Source organism: Podarcis pityusensis (genome assembly GCF_964106645.2).
Source record: "Podarcis pityusensis genome assembly, chromosome: 2".
Lineage (NCBI taxonomy): Eukaryota > Metazoa > Chordata > Lepidosauria > Squamata > Lacertidae > Podarcis > Podarcis pityusensis.
Window position 1 is genome coordinate 43,921,656 of NC_138029.1, and position 10,728 is coordinate 43,932,383.

The 10,728-nt window shown below is 46.3% G+C and overlaps 1 long non-coding RNA gene across 1 annotated transcript; it reads left to right on the plus strand.

The window, feature by feature from the left end:
- The first annotated feature begins 231 nt into the window (after window positions 1-231).
- LOC308472319 lies at window positions 232-9,535 on the plus strand. Its single transcript, XR_013983427.1, has 4 exons — window positions 232-367; window positions 632-810; window positions 4,340-4,416; window positions 7,227-9,535. It is a non-coding gene; the product is annotated as an uncharacterized lncRNA (long non-coding RNA).
- The last annotated feature ends 1,193 nt before the right edge of the window (window positions 9,536-10,728 follow it).

Below are 10,728 nucleotides of genomic sequence, written 5' to 3' on the forward strand. Positions count from 1 at the left end.
ATCCCCTGGCTTCATGGGGGATTGTGAGTACTCCCAGAGTGACCCACTTGCCTGAACGTTGCCTCTCATGATCTTCCAGAATGTGCTCACAGCAGCAGGAAGCTTGTCCTTGCTTTACCAGACCAAAAGATAAAAAAATCTGCTCGGCAAATTGCAAAAGAAGGCTCATTGATTTCAACAGGAAAATGAAGCACGTGCTCAGCATCAGTCTCCCTTTGAAGATGCGAAAGTGCTTGACTTTGGTTGGATTGCATCCTCACTCTGTTTCTTGACCCTTCTTTTGTATCGGTGTGCAGCGCAAGATGAAACTGTTTTGTTTTTCTTTAAAGAACATATTGCAGCTATTTTTTCACTTCTTAGGTACAGTGTAAGCTTGTGCTTATTTTAAATCTTCTGTTGCCTTTTGTTCATTGCATACAGTTAACATCCTTAATTCTTATGAAAAATGCACCAGTTATTGAGATCAAGGTGTTTGTGGTTGATTCTCTGTTTTAAACTCACCTGTAAAATCTGTCCTTTTCATGAGATGTTTCCTTATTTAAAGAAGATGTTCAGTTTAGGCAAAAACCTCTGAACTAAAACTAACACATCTCATGTAACTAAAACGGTTTCTCATCCTACCTGTTTCTAGACCTACTCTACAGAGGATGGTCCTCAATTCTGAAGGGCTGTCAGGCGAAGGCCCTCTGAGTGGTCCTGTCCAAATCTGGTTTAGAGCTAGAGGGAGAGTATCAGGGAGGGACTTGATGCTGCCCAGCCACAGCAAACACCTGAACAGCAGACTGAAGGCCATGGCCTTCCCCCACGATGGTGAGATTTATTGTTTTTCTACTTAAACTGTAAGAATTATTTATAAATTTGAATCAATGCCTATAAATGACCAAATGTAAATTTGATGCAAACCTTTGCCCTCCTTTGCCCTCTTTTTTGGCATGCCATACACAGCCATGCCCTACACATCAGCATTTGAGCTTGGCCACATGGCTACTGACGTCTCTGTTGGTTTTAAGGAAATAATTGGTTTTCTATAGGCTTCTTCCTCAGAAAGGTGGCAGCCCCACCTTGCGAGAAAGACAGCCTTCGCTTCCACTGATGGCAAAGCTGCCCTTTCTAAAAGGGATGGCTGACACAGGCATCACGGATGTCAACTTTGAATCCCTCCCCACTCTGCAATAATCATGTTATTTTCAAGGTTTGAAAGGAGGGCTCCTATTTAATTTTGGAAAGGGTGATATCCTATTTAATTTTGGAAATGGTGATATCCTGTATGCAAGTTCATCTTGCTCTCTAAAAGTAGCAAACATCAACCACCCCAGCTCCTGTGCTCCACTCTGAAGAAGCCTTTTTCCTTATTCTTTCTTTCTTTCTGTCTGTCTTTCTTTTTCTTGGACGTGCACTTTATGACCTACTTTTATTTTAGGATGGAGGCAAACAGGCTGCCCCCTCAGCAAGCTCTCCTGCATGCCCCAAGGGCCTTGTCTCTCGCCATGTTGTCAGAGCCCACATAGGAAGCTGCCTTACACCAAGTCAGACTATTTGCCCATCTTGTCCAGTATTCCCTCCGACTGGCAGCAGGGTCTCAAGCACAAGTCTTTCAAATTATCATTTGTATTTAGCTAAAGATAACCAAGGCAGACAAATAAGGCTCTGAGCTGCTGGATTCTTAGGACTTTTTGGGCAGGGCAGGGTGTTGTATGTAAGGTGCACAGCATTTGTTTTGTGGCTGTAAGGCATCGCCCGGAGATTAATTTCCTTCCTTTGTGGTTTCATGACAACTGACTTCCACGTCTGGTTTTCCCCACTGCCGTAACATTAAAGTGCTCACTAAAGTGTTTTTGTTATAAGTGAGCATTTCCACAGCATGAATTAAACAATTAAAACCGAGTCCTCTGAGGGCAGGATGAATCCAGCAATAATATATCAATTTTTAAGAAAAAGATGTGCTTGGAATGAACTGGTTTGGTTTAGCAAAATTCACTGAATTAGCTCCAAATCTCTGATCTACACCTGAAAATAGTCCCCATAATTGTCCAGTTCATCATCAAGTTGCATGTGTTTTTGACTTTGGGGGGCCTTTAAACTTAAAGATAGTAATTGGTAGGGGAAATAAACCAAACAATTCACATTATGCTGTGTGTGTGCGTGCCTTGATGCTTCCTTAGTCTGAAATATAGACTTTAAATATAGTTTATACTTCAGCATAGTAGCTTGTAACATTCTGAAGTCTGGGTGCAGGGAGGGATGCAAAGAATCATTTGAAACAATTTGAATCGAACTGCGAACTGAATCAGTTTATTTTATAAAGGAACAAAAGTGAACTGGAATTAGTTCCTTTTGGGACATGTCAACCTTAAACTAGAACTAGCTCCTTTTTAAAATGAACTTCCCCAGTTCTGCAATGGCTACACGAGGCTTGAGACCAAGCAAAAAGGGTAGGGGAGAAAGAGAACACTTCCCTTCTCATCTGTCCCACATGCTGTGATGGGAGTGGTTGTGCACCTTTATAGATCCATAATGTGAGAAACCACATGGCGAATAATGGACTATGATTCACTTTAAGAGACATATTAGGGAAACACATTCGCCCTTAGTAGCTTATCATGTATTTTTCTCTCCAGTACTCTCAAATATACTGTTGTGAGCTCAGCTGGCTTGATCACTGTGAATGAGTGGTCAAGTCCTTGATAAAGGAATGTTAATGTTCTTTAATGATTGTGGATGGTCTCCTGAATAAGCAATTCCATTTCACAGGTGGGGTATGAGATGAGCTTTCTCTGCACCTCTCTACAGGCAGTGGTGCAGCTTCCCACTGTTTCTCCGGATCTGCTGCCTATTTTTAGGCGTTTGCTTGCTTCCAGTAGGTGCTGCTAATATTATTTGTAGATAAAACAAATAATACAAAGACAGCAGAAATTGCCTTTACTCTCTCGTCCAAACGAAATGGAATTCTGCCGTGCTGCCCCTGAAACCTCTTTCCGCCTTATGCTGAATCCGACCAGGGTTTCAAGCAGGAGTCTTCCCTAGCCCTACCTAGAGATGGCGAGGATCAAACCTGAGACCTTCAGCATTCAAAGCATACCACTTATGATTCAGCTAGTATCTGCAGTGGATTTGAATTGATTTTATATGTGTGCTGTTGTTATTTTTCAGCTATTTATATGGGAAAGGCCTACTTGCTTTTTTATTTTAAAGGTTGTTTTAACTGTTTTTATATATGTAACTGTTTTATATATATATACACCGATTATATTGTAAATCGCTTCATGATGCGTCATGGGAAGTGACTCAAAAATGAAATAAATAAATAATAGCTTTGACCTTTCCTAAGAGAGGAGATTGTAATAATACAATCACATCCCTGGTCTATTTCCCCACCCCCACCCCCACCCGCCGCAATATACAGTTTAGAATATTTGTGGAGTAAAAGTTCCGCTCTCGGGAGGAAAAGGAGGGGGTGATATGTCATGGTTGCTTAATGTTAAGTTTCACTGGTTTCTCCCTCACGCCCACCTCCCCTGCAAAGATTGAAACAGATCAGTAAAGATTAATTAGTAAAGATTTGCTTCCACCTCCTTAACTGAAATCGCAACTCACAATAAGGATATGAGAACTCACTTTACGGCTTTGCGTTTGTGTTGCACCTACAAGGTGATGATGTGGAGGTATGCAACAAGACATGGGATGCTTCAGGACAGGGGTGGGGTGGGGGGAGGGCTTAAGTTGCAAATGAGACATTGAGATATTGCAAATGCTTTGTTGGCAGCAGACTTTTTTCACTGACTGAATTTCCTCTGGAGAGGGTAAATCCAGATTAAAGTGGGGGTGGCGGGGGTGGAATACAGGCTGGTGTCTTGATGTCAATGACGTCATGTGTACACTGCAAAAACTATCAGGCATGAGGAGTACTGATCCTACAATAAACACCTACCCAGAAGCACCCTAGGAAACCTGCACTATGACTGGGAGGCACATGTTTCCTTGTGCACAGGTGTGCAGATGCATGTAGTACAGTACCTGTAAATGTTGCATTGCTCAAAGATGCAGGGTGGTGGGTAGGTGACATTCCACGGAGGTGCGATGTATGTTAGATAACATTACCCAGTTTCAGAAGAATGACCCTCTCCCTTGCTATTCTCCACCAGGTATATCTATGAACATTTCCCCCTTCCAACAGACTTTTATTTCATGAGGCAGACAGTGTTCTTTATTTTTATTTTGTTTAAAAACTGCTGATCTGTCTCCTTTTTGGTAATTGTTTTATATTGTTTAACACAACTGTAATGTCATGTATGCGGCAAAGTGCCCTGAGTTAGGTTTTTTTGTTTTTGTTTTACACCAGGAGGATGAGATACAAATGTTTGAATAAAACGATATGGGAAAAAATTGCAAGGCTTTGCAGAAGAGTATATAGTTCAGGTATTGCCTTTTGCTTATGACTTTAATGAATTAATATCACACACAGATGTACTGTTTGCAGAGAGCCAGAAATGCAGCCTTGCAGACCCTGCAGATTCGGGGAGGGGAGGCAAATCCACGAGAAGCAGCCTCTATTTCTTTTTAATTAAACTCTTCAATCAACCCCCCCCCTTTTCCCTTTTCCCTACTCCCAAGGCTCTTCCATTAGTGTTTCCCTCCCTGCCTTACTAATGGCCTTGCAGGCCCTTCCCTGTTATAACTCTCCCTGCCGCCCCACCTCTGGGTTTTGCCACTCTCCCCTCCTACAACTGTATTTCCCAGCCCACGCTGCTCAGAGCATGATTTACGAGAAGGCAACGCCAATTCCAGTCTGGCAGGAGAGTCGGGTACCACATTGGCTGAGAGAATGGCGCCGGTGCCAGGCCAGGGGGGAGCCCAGAGGGTGCAGCTTCCCAGAAAGAAGGTCGAGTGCGGAGGGAGGGGGACTGCTTGGCCAAACGCAGCAGCAGCAGCAGCAGCAGCAGCCACCAGCTCTGCAGGAGCAGAGAAAACTGAGCAATGGCATCAGGTCCAGCATTCCTTCCATCCCGCCCATCTGTCTGAGACAGAAGCAGAAGGGGAATCCTGCATGCATGCAAGCAAGCAAGCAAACAGACAAAAAACACGACAACAAGGCGGCAGGCAAGTTCCCTTCTGCCCTGGGTGCTTGTTTCTCTCCTGAAAGGCACTCTTAACATATAGGTGGTGCCTTGCACCGTTGAGCTGCTAGGCCGTGACAGAGACACAGATTTCACAAGCTGCCCCCGTTTCTTCAGCTCTGTTCTTAATTGCTCATTCACTCCCATGGAGACACATTTATCTTAAAGCATCAGTGGAGGCAAAAGATGCAGAGGGTGACAAACAGAGACTCCTCCTCTCTCGGCAAGCATAAAGGAGACATTGCAGAGCTGAGATTCACGTCAGGGCTCCCTCCCTGGTGCTCTCATGTAGGATGATGCTCCCTCCAGCTCAGAGAACCGAGGCCCCTGGGAATGCGCTGCACGTCTGCACAAACACAGCCCACTGCAGGGCAGAAAACTGTCCATCCTTGAGACAAGGTTCTGCCACCTGTGGGCATGAGGAGGAGCTAGTGTGCCTTTCTCGGCTGAGAGCCCTTCATATTCTCTTGTTTCTTGCCTGCCTCTGGAGCTGCCCCACTGCCGCACAACGCATCCATCAATTGTTTGCCACCAGAGGAAGCACAAAGGTGGGGCACAGCCAGTAGACACAGGTTCGAATCTCACCCACTCAGCCATGAAGCTCACAAGCCTCTCCGATTAGCCTTCCTCACAGGTTTGTTGTGAATACAGAATTGGGTGGGAGAGTGGGAGGACCGTGTGCATCCACCCTAGACTCCTTGGAGGAAAAGTGAAATAAAAATGTAATGCTCTATAAAGCACGGAGGGTGGGGAGGCATAACTCAGTGGCAGACAACTGGCTTTAAACATAGAGGGTTCCAGGTTTTATCCACAACATCTCCAGTTAAGGTGGGGAGATCTAAGACTAGGGGGGCTGAATGTGGTTCCCCAGGCCTCTCTAACTGACCCAGGACTCCCCCTTTCCCAGGACACTCCCCCTCTCCCCAGGCGGCACCCCCTCACCGCCCTGCTTCGCACACTCCTTGGGTATTTTTGCCTGGCTGGAATGTGTCCTTGAATTCCGATCATGTCTCTTGCTTGCCTAGATGAAGGATAGAGGTGTGTAGAAACTAGTTTGCTGTATGACGGTCATTCCTCCACACACTTTTGCCCCTGGCCCTGCCCAGCCCTGGCATGTGGCCTCTGGAAGGTTGCTCAGAAGGGAATGCAGCTGCCCTCAGGCTGAGAAAGGTCCCTCATCCCTGAGTTAAAGGGAGCAGAGCAGGAAAAAAGCCCTGCCTGAGGCAGCTGCCAGTAAGCAGGCAGGGAGAAGCAATGGCCTGGCTCACCGTAGCCTGTTTCCTGCCTGTGTTTGAATACCAAGCCGACTAGAGATCAGGCATCTTTGAAAGCTGAAACCCATCCTGAATAGGGTTTGTTGGGATTCATGGCAGAGACCGCAAGCACACTTAGGTCCCTCTCAGCCCAGTAGAAAGCCTGACTGGGAGCAATGAACCAGCACACCTGATCCCCAGGATTACAGAGGTCTGGACTGGATCCAAGACTTCCTCTGGAGACTCCTGCATCTTTTAAGACAGCCACTACTGTCTCCTTCGCATGCAGGGCTACAGCTGCATCGCTGCTCCTCCTGGACATGGACGTCTTGCACGCCTTCCCTTTTCCCTGCTGGCGCAGGTGATGAGTGCTACCTTCTGCAGAAAACTGCCTCTCCTCTCTCTCTCTCTCTCTCTCTCTCTCTCTCTCTCTCTCTCTCTCTCCCTCCGAAGGGCTCCCTGAACCAGGGCTATCCCTGATGGCTGAAGCCCAGGATGTCTCTCCAGGGATGCAATCCTGCTTTTTGCATTAATAATTTACACCGTGTTGTTCAGCTAATAATGGCCTTTCCTTGTGATTAGCTCACTTAATGGGCTAAAATTGGCAAGAGAACAATGGGGCTTTAATCTTCCTGGGGAGCGTGGCGGGTGGGGGAGGTGGGAGGAGAAGAAATACATTCCCTAGATCTTCTGCACTTGTGGAATATCTCGCTGCCCCTGTCTCTGGCAAGAAGAGAGGGGCAAATGGGCTTGCAGGTCCAAAGACCCCTCCTCCAAGCACATCATCCTCAGCCTGTCTGTGTGTTCCAAGTCCTCTGGCTGTAGGAAAATGCCCTGCAATATATTTCTCTGATTACAGGTCTGAAGCATCGAGAGCTCCTGGCTGCCCTGGCCAGGTTGTGGCATGCATTGCCCATACCTGCCTCCCATCCTTCTCAATCACTTCTCAATCAGCGTTTTGATACCGCCCTCTGTTCTTCAGAAGTGCAATATAAGAACCGTCTGCTTTCATGCTCGGTGATCCATTAGTAGCGGATGCCCCATGCACATCGCAAACCAGCAGTTAGGAAGAAGAGAAGAAGAAGAAGAGTTTGGATTTGATATCCTGCTTTATCACTACCCTAAGGAGTCTCAAAGAGGTTAACAATCTCCTTTCCCTTCCTCCCCCACAACAAACACTCTGTGAGGTGAGTGAGGCTGAGAGACTTCAGAGGAGTGTGACTAGCCCATGGTCACCCAGCAGCTGCATGTGGAGGAGTGGAGACGCGAACCCGGTTCACCAGATTACGAGACTGCCGCTCTTAACCACTACACCATACTGGCTCCCAGAAGCAGCATGAAGGAGGAGACAAACAGAAATGGTGGCTTCCTTTCCCAAAGACCTCCTTTGGTGTATTAATCCCACTGGCAGGTGCAGGTGGCATTGGCTACTGGAATAGGGGCAGCTTTTGTTTGCGGCAACTGCCTTAAGAACCATAGGAGGAGGCAGTTGTTTCTTAGGGGGCTATTGCCACCGGGGGAAACTCGTTTCGGAGAGGCGGTGGCCACAATCATTTTGAAAGGGCAAGGCCTGCACTCCCTGGTAAACATAAACGCCGCCTGAAGTCCCGAGTGGCTTTGCATTGGCTTTATCCGTCAGTGTGTGCTTGAATTCCTGATCTCCACTTCCCGGTCTCTCTGTTCCTCTGACCTGCCTGTCTCTAGCTTCATTGCTACTCCCTGCTTTCTGCTCCGCTTGACAGACTCCTTGGCTGTGACCTTGGCTCTGCTTGACTCTGACTTTGGCTCCCCCTCTTGCATTGGTTTCTGTGTTTGAACTGTCTTCCTGGCTCCTGACCCCATTTCTCTGCACAGTTCTCAAAGAGGCTCACAGCTTACACACAATTGCACCAGCCCTGAATAGGAGTCCCAGGTCCCACTTTGATTAGACTAGCTCGGCTCAGTTTTCTTTCCTGAGGTGGGGGCAGAAACAAGGAGGCACCAGCCGCCTGCCCACCCCAGAAGCTCCCTTCTCCTATGCCAGCGATGAGCAGACTTCAGCCGTTGATTTTGTACTATGTCCAAACAATGCTACAGTAGTATAGCAGGCAAGGAGCAGATAGAATCATAGAATCATGGAATTGTAAAGTTGGAAGGGACCCCGAGGTTCATCTAGTCCAACCCCCTGCAATGCAGGAATATGCAGCTGTCCCATATGGTGTTCAAACCTGCGACCTTGGTGTTATCAGCACCATGCTCTAACAAACTGAGCTGTAGAATTAAAGAATAGGGTGCCTCTGAGCCTAGACCAGGAAACTGTTTTGAGTACTAGAATTGAGCTCACAGTCTTTTCACATAAATATCCACTCCTGGTTCCCCTCCCCAAGCTTTATTTGCTTCGGCAGCCTAATTTAGGGGACACACACACACACACACACACACGTATTTATGTTGTTGCTAATCTACTGGAGGCTCCAATACTTTGGCCACCTCATGAGAAGAGAAGACTCCCTGGAAAAGACCCTGATGTTAGGAAAGGTTGAGGGCACAAGGAGAAGGGGATGACAGAGGACGAGATGGTTGGACAGTGTTCTCGAAGCTACGAACATGAGTTTGACCAAACTGCCGGAGGCAGTGGAAGACAGGAGTGCCTGGCCAGGGGGTCACGAAGAGTCGGACACGACTAAACAACAACAATCTACTGGAAACTACCCAGAGATCTGACATCAGTTGCTAGAAACTGCAGGAGGGGAGGGTCTGCTTGAGCTCAGGTTCTGCTTGCTGTTTCCCACAGGCATCTAGTTGGCCCCCATGAGAACAGGATGCTTAACGAGATGGGCCATTGGTCTGATCTGGCAGGTTCTTCTTGTGCTCTTAACTGTGCCCACCCCTGTTCTAAGCTACTAAACCCATTTCCTCCTTATTTTCTGCTGTAACCAACTAACGCTATTTCCCTGCACAATGTCTTCCCTCACCGTCTCCAACTAATGCCATTGCCACAACTGTAGGCATGTTTGCCTGGCTGTATATCCCAAGGGTGGGAAAGAACTGGCCTGGGCTGTGGGGTGGCGGGGGTTGTAGTAAGTGGAAAGGAGAGGATACAAGCAAGAAATGCAAGGAAGGACACCCTTCTCCAGGTCCTGCTCCTCACCCTCCTTGAGTGCTTGTGCCTGGCTGAAATGTTTCCTTGAGCTCGACCTGAAGAATTTGGAGCAAATGATTCAGCAAAGGAAACACAGCCCAGAATAACTAAGGAGATAGTACAAGAATACTTGGCTAGTTTTTTGTTTTTTTTTAAGAATATTTATTCCAATTTTAAGATTACAGAAAAAGAAAAAAGTAAAAAAAAAGGAAAACAAATCACATACATCCTACAAATCACATACATCCTACAAGAAAAACACACAGTACAAAGAAAAATACAAAAGACAAAAAATCACAATAAAAAAGTAACAAAAAAAATCAAATTAAGCCATTAGAACCGTTTTCCCATTTGCTTATTTCCGTGACTTCCTCTCACTTCTCTGCTTTGTATTCTAATTTGAATCGTATCTCCCGCAAATCCTTCTAGCCTTCTTTTCATTTACTTATTTTAACATTCAAAAGTATTTAATAGAATACTTGGCTAGTTTAGATGTATTCAAGTCTCCAGGGCCAGATGAACTGCATCCAAGAGTATTAAAAGAACTGGCAGATGTGATCTCAGAACCACTGGCAGTCATCTTTGAGAATTCCTGGAGAACAGGTGAAGTCCTGGCAGACTGGAGGAGGGCAAATGTTGTCCCTATTTTCAAAAAGGGGAAAAGAGAAGACCCAAATAATTACCGCCCAGTCAGTCTGACATCAATACCAGGGAAGATTCTGGAGCAGATCATTACGCAAACAGTCTGTGAGCACCTAGAAAGGAATGCTGTGATCACCAATAGTCAGCATGGATTTCTGAAAAATAAGTCATGTCAGACTAACCTGATCTCGTTTTTTGACAGAATTACAAGCCTGGTAGATGAAGGGAACGCAGTGGATGTAGCCTACCTTGATTTCAGCAAGGTATTTGACAAGGTGCCTCACGATATCCTTGTAAAGAAGCTGGTAAAATGTGGTCTTGACTATGCTACCACTCAGTGGATTTGTAACTGGCTGACTGACCGAACCCAAAGGGTGCTCATCAATGGTTCCTCTTCATCCTGGAGAAGAGTGACTAGTGGGGTGCCACAGGGTTCTGTCTTGGGCCCGGTCTTATTCAACATCTTTATCAATGACTTGGATGATGGACTCAAGGGCATCCTGATCAAATTTGCAGATGACACCAAATTGGGAGGGGTGGCTAACACCCCAGAGGACAGGATCAAACTTCAAAACGACCTTGACAGATTAGAGAACTG